The following is a 14,312-nucleotide window of genomic DNA, read 5'->3' as shown; positions in this document are numbered from 1 at the left end:
TCGGGCTTGTTCTTCTTTTCTTTAGAGGAACCTGCAAATAAAGCTACACCTTTCTCGACCCCGGCGTTAGTTTGCTCATGAAGTTCTAATTCACAAAAGAGTTCATCCAATTTTAATTTAGATAAATTTTTGAAATTTTGTAGGCATCTACGATTGATGCCCACAAATTGTTTCGCGGAAAAGCATTTAAGCGTACCTGATTAAGTCTCGGTTCTCCATTTGGTGGCCTATCGCGTGGAGACCGTTGAGGATATCTTTGACCCTCGCGTGGAGCTGACTTGCCGTTTCTCCTTCCTGCATTTTTATATTAAAAATTTTATTTAACAGCAAATCTCTTTTTGTTACCTTTGCGTCGCTTGTTCCTTCGTGCAGCTCGATCAGTTTATCCCAAAGCTCTTTAGCGTTTTCATGTGGTCCGACCCGGTTCAGTTCTTCTCGTGTTAGTCCGCAGTGTAGAGTATTGATGGCTTTGTTTTCAATTGATGCCTTTTTCTTTATATCATTTGTCCAGTCTTCAGGGTCTACTATGTTCCCGGAGTTGTCTACTGGAATTTTGTAAGCCCTTGTGACGCTCATCCATTGGTCGTAGTCTGTCTTCATGTAGACCTCCATTCTCCTCTTCCAGTACGAAAAGTCATCCCCGTTGAATAGGGGAGGACGTACTGTGCTGAAGCCTTCTTGTTGAGACATCTTATCCTGCACACACTAAATTAACTGGAAAATAAAATCCCAAGACTTCGTCTTGGATTAGCAGTGCGGGAGAAATAGAAACTCTAAGTTGGTGTTGTACCAATTTAGATTTTAAATGCAACGAGAAAAAAATCTTCCAAAAAGATAATAATATCAGTTTGGAATTGTTAAAAAAAATGATTTCACCCCCTGTCTGATTGGTGGTTGCACCAAATCAGAGCGGTACCTGCTCTGATACCACTTGTAAGACCGTTAGATTCGATAGAGGGGGGGGGGGTGAATATCGATTCGAAAATCTCGAGTTAAGACGCAGCGGAAAAGTAAAGAAGTAAAGAGATGAACACTGTTGATTTTTACTTCGTTCGGAGCCTGTGACGACTCCTACTCGAAGGCCCGTACTCCTTGAGTACTTTTGTTGGGCAATTCACTAGCAATTCGGATAATTACAATTTACGTACAAATATTGCTAATGAAAAGAAAGAAAACAAAGCTAACCGACAAACAATGAATTAAAAAGAGAGCCGGAGTGAGTCGTCGGAGCTTTGTGAACGTCGTTGGAGTGCAGAGCTGTCACGCCCCAGGTAGTCCCTGTCCGAAGAAATTTCGGCAGCATCTCCCTTGTACGGGTGACAATATGAATCTCAGTATACATATATCTATACCTCGGCCACACTCGGCCGGAACAATACAATACAAATAAGAAACAACCATGCAGTTTATATCAATATTCCACACAGCTCAACATATAATCAATCCACGCAGTTTAATAGGGAAGAACGATATAAAACCAACGAAGATATACGTACACATCCTACTCCACTACAACGAAGAAAACAAATCCACGAAGTAGTGTGAAAATCTGCAGCGGAAAACAAAAGCAGCAAACCCAAAGGTTCGACATAAAGTCCACAATACAAACCCACAATACAAGTATACGTATAAAAGCGAATACAGAAAACGATATCTAGAAATCCTCGCGACCAAGGGGCTAGCGACTGGAATCTCTCCTGACGGCCTCAACCTGAAAAAATAGTAACAACGGGGTGAGTTCAAGAACTCAGTAGGTAAACTAATAGACATGTACAGCAATATATATCCACCAGTAATAACCTATGGTACAGTACACTAAACCATAGAGCCTACAGTACAGTCTCCTAACAGTACAACCTACGGTACGGTCTCCTAACAGTATAACAGATATGCATAGCTGAAATAAACTATAATAACCAGCAATAGGAATAAAGTACAATCTATAGCAAGAATAATAAGAAATGCATAACTGAAATAAACTGTACTCACCTGCGAGGCTTGGGCAACTGACTGTCAACATACAGAGATAAAAATAGTCAGAGCAAAAGCATGTATCCTGTATGCATGTCAATCATATGCAATCACCAAAATGCATCAATCATAACGAATGCAATCCGTGCATATGATGCAATATGACATGGTCACCCCTGTCAACCAGTCAGCCATCTCACACACAATGGTGAGACCATCTCACACACAATGGTGAGACCGAGTGGGTAGGGCTGTGACACCGTGCACTCTGCCATCACTGCCCCTGAAGAGTGACCGAGTGGACGGGATGCTGTCGGAGTACACCTATCCTCCTACCTCAAACATAGTGAGGGAGCGCAATGCTCTCAACTCCCGGTAACACGCTGCAGTCACACTACCCATGAGCGGACCAGCGGAGCACTACAGAGCTACTGCCATACACACCCTACTGTGCTGTGCCACTACCCATGCAGTGAACACGTTGTGTGCAGGCCTATGTAGCTGGCCGACGAGCTCAACAATAATGGAGTCGTCAATCGCCCAGCATGCAATCATGCGATATGGTGCATGCGGCTACAATATGACATACCTGAACAAAGCCTCCTCCATATATGTGCGTGTCAAAAAGGTAAACACATATAACTATAACCATGATATAAACAGCATAAATCCAAAGACATCACATATACAATGATGTAAGTATCATGAATCCAAGAGCATGTATCACACATGTAAAGCAACTAATCTAGTAGAGTAGAGCACTATAGATATGCACCTCTATGAACATATATACACATGGCAAGAGATAAAATATCCAATCCTGAAGTAAAGCAACTAGCAGATGAAGTATGTGATAGGTATCAACTAACCCTAAATCCAGGGGAAGTGTTGAACTACCAATCACTAGTAACCGTCTACAAGTATCGAATAACCTATAACCAGGGAAGTGCTAAATCTACCAATCACTAGCAAGTATATATAAACTGCACATATCAAAAGACACTATCAAGAGATAAGTCAAAGGGTACCCGCCTCAAATAGAAGGTACAATCCAGTCCTAATCCAATGTCGAGATGCTCGTCTCGAATCAGAGTCCTGTGTAAATAAATACATTTACATTTATTTAGCTAAAACACAAACAAATAGCTAAATAAATCCTAAACAGAAATTTAGGGACAAACCCTAACCTATAACCCTCCACCTTTCTAACGGTTAATTAGGAATAATTTCCTAATCCTTAATTAACCATTAGATTAGCAAATCAAACCTAAATCCATATAACCTAATTAATCTACACAACCTAATGATAATAAATTATCAATAGGTATCCAGATCATACCTAATCATCTAACATGTGATTATCTAACAATATCCAAATTCAAACCATGATCTACAACTAAGATCAATTACCCTAACTAATCATGTACCAATCCAATCCATTCCGAATTCAATACATATCTAATTCATCAACACAACACTAATTATGTATCAACCTCGCTACACCATACCTCAATCCAGCTGCTGTTTGATTCTGGATCAAGGGAACACTGATGGATGGGTTGCTGCCGCACCAAAAAAAAATCCACAGAATAGCAATGTGTTGAATTCCACTCTACATTCCGGATCAAGAAGAAATCAATCTGGAAGATTATTGATCAAGTCAAGAACAGAGATCAAGATTGGAGATCCCTAATCCAACAACAATCTAATTAAAGAAAACAATCTATTCATCTTACCTTAATCCCTTCAATCTCGTGACCTAAATCCGTAGCCAAGAAAATGAGGATCAAGAACAGGGAAGGGGATTGAACAAACACAGTGAAGATAAGGGTGTTACCTCACCACACCGCCGTCACTGGACAGATCCGACGAAGCCCTAAATCTCTGGATCACCTCCCAATGGCGTCGTTGCCCAATTCCAGCAAGAAAGGAGGTGTGGACTGCTCTGTGAGCAACACGAGGGGAGGAGAGGGTAAGCCTACCAGTCGGAGACGATACGAGATCCGGCTCCTCACCAAGCCCTAGCCACCGATCGTCAACAATCGGTGCAAAATCCACCGAATAGCAACTCCTCAGCCGAAGAAGACCCGGAGAGGAGAAACACCGGCCAGATCTGAGCTTAGGGTGTTGACGCCGGCAGAGGAAGATCGCCGGAGATCAAAGCTTCATTCCCTTCGGCGTCGCTTGTCCGCGAGAGAGCAGAGAGTAGGGAAGAGAGGGGAGATCGGGCAAGGAGGGCTCGGGTTCGGCGATGGGGTTGGGGAAAGAAAATAAAGGAAATGGATTTATATATTAAAACATTTCCTCACTTAAATGGGTATCCCAAATAGGCCTTATCTGTACCCGAAATTAATCCCCTCAAAACTCGTCGTACGAGCTCCGATAAATTCCCAGAAAATATCTAAAAATTCTGGAAAAATATTGTAAGACTATTTCTGAAATAACCCTATCTATTTAAAAAGAGAGCCGGAGTGAGTCGTCGGAGCTTTGTGAACGTCGTTGGAGTGCAGAGCAGCAGAGTGATTGGACTCAGAGTTCTCAGAAGACTGATATATTGAAGCTCCTGCCTGGGGCTTCTTTTATATGCTGCTCCGGGCGCCTGGATCCCTTCCGGGCGCCTGGAATGTGACGTAACACTCCCAACCAGCATCCTCCAAGTGTCAACGTCGTCCTGGGGATAAAATTTGCCTCCGGGCGCCTGGATCCCTTCCAGGCGCCCAGAGCCATTCCGGGCGCCCGGACCCTCACTGTTCCCTACCTGCAAAACAGTGTTAGTTCGAGGCAAATAAACCCTGCAGCACAGTTTGTTAGCACATTCTTACAGATATGCTAAGTAATAAAAATTAGCATCAAGAGTATGACTTAGATTCCGTCTTTCCGAGACCGGAATCTAGTCACGATCTCGACTTAGATATCCGAAATGGATCTAAGCCGGATCGACGCCTAATGTTCCCTTCCCGGGAACGCGTCCTCGCAGTCACTCCCCTCCAGTGACTTACCTTACTTACCTGCCAGACGTCCGGTCAGCCCGTCGACCCATCTGGACTTCTTGCCAAGCGTCCGGTCAGCCCGTCGACCCGCTTGGACTTCTCGCCAGCTATCCGGTCAGCCCGTCGACCTAGCTGGACTTCTCGCCAAGCGTCCGGTCAGCCCGTCGACCCGCTTGGACTTCTCGCCAGCTATCCGGTCAGCCCGTCGACCTAGCTGGACTTCGTGCCAGACATCTGGTCAGCCCGTCGACCTATCTGGACTTCTCCTGCACACTCGATCAAAGTGTCAGACAACAACACAACTAACTTAACCTATTTGTCATTCATCAAAACCTGGGTTAGACCGTTAGTGCTACCCGCACCAACAGTATCTCGTCATGGAGGGACGTAAATCCGGTAGCCATCTCGGATCGAATAGAGAGAACTATCCGTCGTGTCTGGATGGACTCAACCTCGAGTCGAGCTAGTCTGTCCTCGACGGAGAGTGAGGAAGAGGTCGAAGGTCCAGCCGAGGTGGATGGTCTGGCAGACGGGGAGGGATCCGCGAAAAGATCCTCAGCTAAGAAATCAGCCCACTCCTCTCCCTCGCCTGGTAAATCATCGGCTGCTGGAGCGATAGGGGCAGCTGCCTGCTGTGGTCGTCCTATCCACGCTAGAACTCCATCAGCTGTGATATCGGCACTGGCCAGTCTACAACTACGGGATCCTAGCTCATCATATATAGTAAGAGGAATGACTGTTCCTCTGGTCACATCTATACCCTCTATCGTCGAAAAGAAACGTGTCAGAATATGACAATAGGGCATGTGGACTATCTTGGAGGTGACTGTCCCAGATGCACATATAATGTTCTGGAACATATGCAGGGCAATATCGATGTCAAATCGATGACACAGGGCATACAAAAAGAATGAGTGTGAAGATCTCATCTTCGGGACATCCCGAGATGAGATCGGTAGAATACATGCTGTCAGGACCCTATACATCATGTAGTCCTGAATCCGAAGAGTAACTGACCTGAACTCAGTCAAGTCAGCAGGTCTCTCTCCCCCGAGGAAATACGTATAGATAGTATCTAACGTAATGTGGGAGTAAGGATCGCCAAATGGCAGATCCCTACTGGGGTAGCATAGAAAGGTAGACTCAGAAGCCCTAAGTCCTAGGGTGGTGCGTAGCAGAGTGGGAGTAAGCTCAATGTCCACGCCAGAAACTCTGGTGCTGTACCTATTATCATCAATCCCCTCAAGATTGTGATAAAACTGTGCACATAACTCCTGGTTTACTGTATCGGTGCAGTAAACCAATTGATCCAGTTGATAGTGCTCTATCATTTGAATAGTTGGTTGACAATACTGGGTATAAAAAGTCTTGTTCACATATCTAGGCTTGATAGGTTCAAAGATGTAATTAGCAAAGGTATCCCTAAGATGTATAGTCGGGAATCTGATATCTGCTGATGGAATTCTAGCTGGATTAAGATCAACATGTCGGCGTTTCCTATTTTGAACGATTTTACCAAAAATTGACAGAAATAAGCAAAAATTCTAAGTAAAACTTGATCGGAAGGGATTAGGATTATACCTAGGAGGCATTGTCACGTAGAGAGGGAAAAAAAACCGGTTGAGGGCGCCTTAGTTGGGAGGAAACAGCACGAGTATCGCGTGCTCGGCGTCGACAGAAAACGAACAGAAAAGCTTCTGTTCGTTTTGATATAAAGTGTTGAAGGCGCCTTAAACCAAGGTTTAGGGCGCCTTATATAAGTTGGAGGCGCCTCGGGTTGATTCGAGGCGCCTTAAGATGAAGCGGCGGGAATTTTCCCGCCGCTTGCTAAAGCGCCTCCTTTTGATGGGAGGCACCTCTGACGTGATTTTTTTTTTTTTTTTTTTTTAATTTTAAATAAATTTTGAAGAGGTTTTAAAATGATTTTGAAATTTAAGTTTTTAAAATAATTTTGAAATTTAAGTTTTTTAAAATAATTTTGAAATTTAAGTTTTAAAATAATTTTGAAGTTAAGTTTTAAAATAATTTTGAAATTGAGTTTTAAAATAATTTTGAAATTGAGTTTTAAAATAATTTTGAAGTTGAGTTTTAACATAATTTTGAAATTGAGTTTTAAAATAATTTTGAAATTGAGTTTAAAAATAATTTTGAAATTGAGTTTTAAAAATAATTTTGAAATTGAGTTTTAAAATAATTTTGAAGTTGAGTTTTAAAATAATTTTGAAATTGAGTTTAAAAATAATTTTGAAATTGAGTTTAAAAATAATTTTGAAGTTGAGTTTTAAAAATAATTTTGAAATTGAGTTTTAAAAATAATTTTGAAATTGAGTTTTAAAAAAATTTTGAAGTTGAGTTTTAAAATAATTTTGAAATTGAGTTTTAAAATAATTTTGAAGTTGAGTTTTAAAAATAATTTTGAAATTGAGTTTTAAAATAATTTTGAAGTTGAGTTTTAAAATAATTTTGAAATTGAGTTTTAAAATATTTTTGAAATTGAGTTTTAAAATATTTTTGAAATTGAGTTTTAAAATAATTTTGAAATTGAGTTTTAAAATAATTTTGAAATTGAGTTTTAAAAATAATTTTGAAGTTGAGTTTTAAAATAATTTTGAAGTTAAGTTTTAAAATAATTTTGAAATTGAGTTTTAAAATAATTTTGAAGTTGAGTTTTAAAATAATTTTGAAATTGAGTTTTAAAAATAATTTTGAAATTGAGTTTTAAAATAATTTTGAAATTGAGTTTTAAAATAATTTTGAAATTGAGTTTTAAAATAATTTAGTTTTAAAAATAATTTTGAAATTGAGTTTTAAAATAATTTTGAAATTGAGTTTTAAAATATTTTTTAAAACTTAGTCATCTCACCCGATCTAAATTTTCAATCAGGGAATCCTATGATTGATGTGAGATGATTTATTGTTGAATTCAGGAGTTTTGGTTTAACTTTGTGTTAGATTCAGATTTGGCTTTGGGTTCAACAAGTAAGCATTCTTTGGATAAACTTCTGGGCTATGGTGAGTCACAAGGAGCTCATTAAAGTAACCATGCCTTTGAGGTTTTCCAAATAGTCCTACCCATTGAACTTAATACCAATCCTTGGTCTAACTAGTCAGGATCCATTTAAGGGTAGCTTCGGTCAGTTCCACTTGGCCAAATGCACCAGGTCGAAGCCATATCTTCCTAGACATGCGATGCCCAAGCTTCCCTAACGTACTATCATCCAAAAACTTCACCAGTACTGTGGTTCAAGTTAACCTTAGTCCGTTTTAATCTAACCTTAATTACCCTGCCGGGTAATCTACTCTTGTTTTACCCATTTCGGGTAGATTAGGTTCAGTTACCCTGGGGGTGCCAGCGAGTCTGGAACCTCCATCTTTATTTTGAGTTTTAATTTATGATTTTATTTTGACTTTCAATTTCGAATTTTGAATTTAACTTTAATTTTTAATTTCAATTTCGAATTTTGAATTTTAATTTTATTTTTTAATTTCAATTTCGAATTTTGAATTTAACTTTAATTTTTAATTTCAATTTCAAATTTTGAATTTAACTTTAATTTCAATTTCGAATTTAATTTTTAATTTTTAATTTAAATTTTGAATTTTGAATTTAGAATTTTAAATTTAAATTTTTAATTTCAATTTCGAATTTTGAATTTTAACTTAATTTTGAAGTTTATTTTATTTTTGAGTTTTGAATTCATAATTTAATTTCAATTTCGAATCTTGAATTTAACTTTAATTTCAATTTCGAATTTAATTTTTAATTTCGAATTTTGAATTTCAATTTCGAATTTAATTTTTAATTTTTAATTTAAATTTTGAATTTAGAATTTTAAATTTTTAGGATTGTTTTTCTTTTTGCTCCCCTTAGATCATGACCTCGATATGGTCTGTCGAGGTAGTATATTTGATCCTTCGGAACCCAGTATTGGCCAAGTCCAACTTGATTGACCAAGTTAGACTTGGAGACCCATGCTTGGACTGATTTAATACTTTGTTTGTTTATTAGTGATAAATAAGATCTATATTTACTTTTGTATCCCAACCCAGTTCTGTTGTAGACGGCTCTTTGTGTCCCAAGAATCAAGTCCAAATTCTTGGAGCCCAAAGTAAACCGTTCTAAGGTATTTTCTAAATCTTTAACCTTATTTGTTAAACTTGAATTTTCTTCCTCAAGTTTTTGAACTTGAGTCGGAAATTCAGTCTGACTCTGGTCAGGTATGGGTTTGGTGTTAGCCACTTCTTTAAGGACACTTACTTCCTTTAGAAGTGACTTAACTTTCAGGTTTGACTTAGCTAATTTGCGCAATAAATAGCTAACTAAAATGTTCAACCGGGAGATACTTACAGCGGGGTCTGGTCCTTCGGAAACGGATACGGATCCGTGGCTTTGCTCGGACTCTGCCTCAGACTCGCTCTCGCATCCGTATTCGACGACTTGGTCCCGGGCCATTAATGCGAGTAGACTCGTTTGTTCGAGCTCGTCCTCATCGTCGTCGTCCTCTGATGAAGATTCGTCCCATGTTGCCTTAAGGACCTTTTTCCTTCTTTGCTTTTTGACCTCCTTCAGGTTAGGGCAGTTGGTTTTGATGTGCCCTTTTTGGTTACACCCGTAGCATGTAACTTCAAACTTCATCTTTGTATTTTGTGGGCCTTCCTTTGATTTCACTGCCTTCTTTAGATCTCTTTTGTCGAATCCTTTCGTCTTGTAGAGCTTCTTCACGAGATTTACCAGCTCGGTTGTAATGTCACCTTCTTCATCATCAGAGTCTGGTTCAGCTTCCGATGCTGGTTCGGTTCTCCGTCGTGGTCTCGGTTCCCGGGTTCGGCTTGTACCTGCAACCAACGCAATACCTTTCTCGGTAGGCTGTGCATGAAGTTCAAATTCACTAAAAAGTTCATCTAGTTTTAAAGAAGATAAATCCTTGGAAACTTTGTAGGCATCTACCATTGATGCCCACAATGTATTCCTTGGAAACGAGTTTAGGGCATACCTTATCACGTCCCGATTTTCTATCTTCTGGCCAATTCCGTGAAGAGAGTTAAGGATGTCTTGTATTCTCGCGTGAAGAGAACTCGCCGTTTCGCCTTCCTGCATTTTTAGATTATATAATTTATTAAGTAAAAGATCTCTTTTACTTACCTTGGTGTCGTCAGTGCCTTCGTGGAGTTCGATTAGCTTTTCCCAGAGCTCCTTTGCAGAGGAGAACGGGCCAACTCTGTTGAGTTCTTCCTTGGTAAGACCACACTGGAGGGTGCAGGTAGCTTTGGCGTCGGCTTCAACCTTTTTTATTAAAGAAGCGTCCCACTTCTCGCAGGGTGTTGTTTTGCCGTCGTCATCGATTGGCAGTTTCAGTCCCGTCTTTATGATCATCCACGTTTCGAATTGTATCTTTAGATACGTTTCCATTCTTCCCTTCCAGTAGCCAAAATCCTCTCCGGAGAATAGCGGGGGGCGTACAGTGCTGAAACCCTCTTGTTGGGCCATTTATAATATGTAACAAAAGAAAACAACAGAATATGTTCCAAGACTAAGTCTTGGATTAGTAGTGCTGGAATAAAGAATAATAAAAATGAGCTCGAGTGGTGTTGCACCTACTTCGAGCAAAAGTCGATTCGAGGGAAACAAAAATTAGAATATAGCTATAAGGCTAAATTCTAATTCGACTCCGAAAATGAAAAAAAACTGCGAAAAATTTGTTTTGAAAGGTGGTTGCACCAATTCAAAACGACCCCGCTCTGATACCAATTGTTGGATCGAGACGCGCTAGAGGGGGGGTGAATAGCGCTCGCGGCTATTTGTTCGATTATCGGAATCGTAAAATGTTCGTAGAGTAATTAACGCAGCGGAAAGAAACAAACACACAGAAAGACAAGGGAATTTACTTCGTTCGGAGCCTGTGACGACTCCTACTCGAAGGCCCGCGATCCTTGATCGCTTTCCGTGGGCAACAACTATAAGCTCGACAAGAGTACAAGTATTACAGTTAAGTATAATGAAAAAGTACAGTTATACCGACGACAATATCGTAATCTGAAGATTTCGGAGCTCCGGGTCGTCGGTGTCTCATAGCAGCACTTCGGGATCGTCTCGTGAGCAGCTTGTAGCAGAAAGATTGCTTGGAAGAAGTTATTGAGAGCTGCTGGTCGAGACCCCTTATAAAGAGGGTTCAAGGCGCCTTATACTGTTCATCAAGGCGCCTTGAACGAGCCGAGTCACCCGCGTGGATCAGCACTGACCTGGTCGAACTCTATCTGGTTCAAGGCGCCTTCAGCCTATCCAAGGCGCCTTCAACCTCCGGTCCAAGGCGCCTTGAGCTCCATTCAAGGCGCCTCCAGTCTGCTGCGCTGGCCTCTCAAGCTCCATGGAGGCGCCTCGCTCATCCGAGTTGTAACTTGCTCCTTTGTTCTAAAAATGTGTTAGTCCAAAACACATACCCCGCAAAACAAAGTTAGCATAGTACACATGATAAATAAAGTGTAGACAGTCTCTTCAGGTTTCCTACCGGAAACCCTAGGTCGACCCGACGCCAACTCCCTCTACGGGAACGCGTCCTCACCTACTCCACTCGGAGATTTACTTGATGTCCTCATGATCGACCGACTTTTGCTCGGCACTCGATGCTTCCGGACTTTCTACTGAACATCCGCTTCACCGGCCAGTTCAGACTTTCACCTGGTTCACGACACCAGGACTTTTCACCTAGGGTTACCACCCCCTAGGACTTTTGCCTGAAGCCATCGACCTGCCAAGACTTTCCTCATAGGGTTACCACCCCCTATGACCTAGGTTACCACCCCCTAGGGTTTTGCCTTGCCTAACTGCAGTTAGGACTTTCCTGAAACACTCAGTAAAAGCTGTCAGACAACAAAGCACCTTAACTTTGAATCCTTTGCCATTATCAAAACTTAGGTTCGATCGTCGGATGCTTCCCGCACCAACAGATATTACTTATATTATGTGTTGTTGTTTATAAAAGGAATATGTGTCCTAGTTATCTAGGTTAAGAATGTCCCTAAGAGGAGCTCATAAGGATTGTTATGTTAAACCCTGCAGGTGGACTTAGTCCGACATGACAATAAGGTTGAGCGGTACTACTCTTGGACTCAGATATTAATTAAGTGAGTTGTTAGTAACTTACTTAATTAGTGGACATTCATTATCTTAAACACAGGGAGACTAACACACTCATAATAAGAAGGAGCCCATAATTATTTTTCATCACTGCATTCCGATCAGCCGCTGTCATGGCCTTTTTGCTAGTCGCTAATGGACTTTTGCTTCTCTTTATTTCTATTAACTTATTCAAATTGTATTATGGTGATGACTGGGAAGGTCTTTTTGAGGCTATCACTGGCTATGGCCTTGGGGGTCTTCCATGGCTCTCTTTGGTAGGGTTGGTGGCAGTATCTATACCAAAGTTGCTGATGTTGGGGTTGATCTGGTTGGGAAGGTCGAGAGGAACATTCCCGAGGATGATCAAAGGAACCCAGCTGTTATTGCCGACAATGTCGGTGACATTGTTGGAATGGGGTCTGACCTCTTTGGCTCTTATGCTGAATCTTCATGTGCAGCTCTAGTTGTTGCTTCAATATCTTCCTTTGGAATTAACCATGATTTGACAGCAGCTGCGTGCCCTTGAACAAGTCGCGATACTGATCTTTCAAGTTGCATTCCACTGAGTTAGGGTTTAAAGAATTTCATCAAGATAGCTAGAGTTCCTTTGCTCAAAATGCAGAAATTTGATGGAGACTACTATCCTGAGGTATTGGACTTTATCCATTTTCATCATCTTTGTTATTCCTCTCTTTAATATTTTGCTTGCTAAAGTGCAGACTTTTCATGAGATGTTCATTGTCAATGTTAGTACTGGCTTTAGGCTCCTTTGGAACACCATTAAAGGTTTTCTTGACCCAAAAACAACTTCAAAGATACATGTAAGTTTTCTAATATTGAAAGTGTCTCATTTTCTAGTATTTATTGCAATACGTTTTGATTACTATATCACGAAGGTATTGGGAACAAAGTTCTAGATTGTATTGCTTGAACTTATCAACTCTTTATACGGTCATATCTTTCTCTTCGTGATGCTACTAATATTTGTTCTTTTGATGATTAAATTACATGCTCTTCAAATTTCAGCCAACTTCTAGATTTCTTGAGTGACTTATGCACTTGCTCTAGTAAAGGTGGATGTTTGAAGTTTAATAAAGGGCCATGGAATAATCCCAACATTATGGAGGTATAGTTATTCACATCTGTATCAATTCATTTCTAAGACCTTTCAGGAATATTTGTGCTTGAAAAATATGTTGTTTACGGTGATACTACTCTACATGATTCATTATTTCATTCCATGTCATATTGTTTCTTTGGTGTTGAAGCAATCACTATTTTATCCTTAAAATAAGTAATGCATTTTTTTTTGTTTTATCTTGTACATAATGTTGAACCAACATTGTTAAGGCATACTAGATGAATGTCAGAAGGAGATGAAGCCTTTGTAGGGTCATATCTTTTGAAGATAAGTTTTTTTATCTAGCTTTTTTTTTTCCTCATTTTTCTGGATACATTGTGTAATGTCCTTTATTGAAATTTCTTTTTTTCCTTCTTCATTATTTTGGATGAAATATCCTCAAAAGGAGATGAAGCCTTTGTAGGGTCATATCTTTTGAAGATAAGTTTTTTTATCTAGCTTTTTTTTGTTCCTCATTTTTTTTGAATACATTGTGTAATGCACTTTATTGAAATTTCTTGTATCCTTCTTTGTTTTTTTTTGGATGAAATATCCTTTCTTCTTCATCATTAGGGAAGAAGTAGCAGTACATGGACAATTGATTATGGATCAAATATTGATGATCAAGTTCCTAAAACTATTGAGCATAGACATCTAGCTGTGGTGGGTATGCTTATTTCCCAAATAGCCCAAATCTCTCCTATTTATTTATTCCTCTTTTCTTTTGTGCTGCTTTTGCCTAACCATTTCAAAAATTTTGTAGGAAATATTCATGTGCCTCTTCTTTATGGCTCATTTTATGTTAGTTTAGGTATTGGGATTTGATAAATTTTAGCATCAATTAGGATGTTTTCCTTAACAAAAATAAAAAACTTGTTCATTTTATTCTTTGTGTTCCAAAACTTTATTAAACTTTTGCTAACCTTGTCATTTGTTTCATACATTACATAATGTCATGAGATATAATTTCCCATAGAAATGTCAGGTTTCAATTTGATCAATTCAGTAATTTTTCTTTTATTTTGTTTCATGAAACATGTTGACAAAGTGTAGTATATATGAATAACAAGAGCATATGCAATTCTCAATCACTAAAATGCATTGACAACGTTGA

At 39.5% G+C, this 14,312-nt stretch overlaps 2 long non-coding RNA genes across 2 annotated transcripts; one reads left to right on the top strand and one right to left on the bottom strand.

The window, feature by feature from the left end:
- Positions 1-3,535: 3,535 nt before the first annotated feature.
- LOC121990132 lies at positions 3,536-4,181 on the bottom strand. The gene is made up of 3 exons (XR_006114470.1): positions 3,809-4,181; positions 3,708-3,730; positions 3,536-3,611 (listed from the first exon to the last, which is right to left on the bottom strand). It is a non-coding gene; the product is annotated as an uncharacterized LOC121990132 (long non-coding RNA).
- An 8,504-nt stretch (positions 4,182-12,685) lies between these two features.
- Positions 12,686-13,161, top strand: LOC121990131. Its single transcript, XR_006114469.1, has 3 exons — positions 12,686-12,727; positions 12,842-12,899; positions 13,105-13,161. It is a non-coding gene; the product is annotated as an uncharacterized LOC121990131 (long non-coding RNA).
- The last annotated feature ends 1,151 nt before the right edge of the window (positions 13,162-14,312 follow it).

The sequence above is a fragment of the Zingiber officinale genome, chromosome 6B, assembly GCF_018446385.1.
Source record: "Zingiber officinale cultivar Zhangliang chromosome 6B, Zo_v1.1, whole genome shotgun sequence".
NCBI classification, from domain to species: domain Eukaryota; kingdom Viridiplantae; phylum Streptophyta; class Magnoliopsida; order Zingiberales; family Zingiberaceae; genus Zingiber; species Zingiber officinale.
Note: the sequence above shows the minus strand (reverse complement) of the source record. Positions and strands in the feature narration are given on the sequence as shown.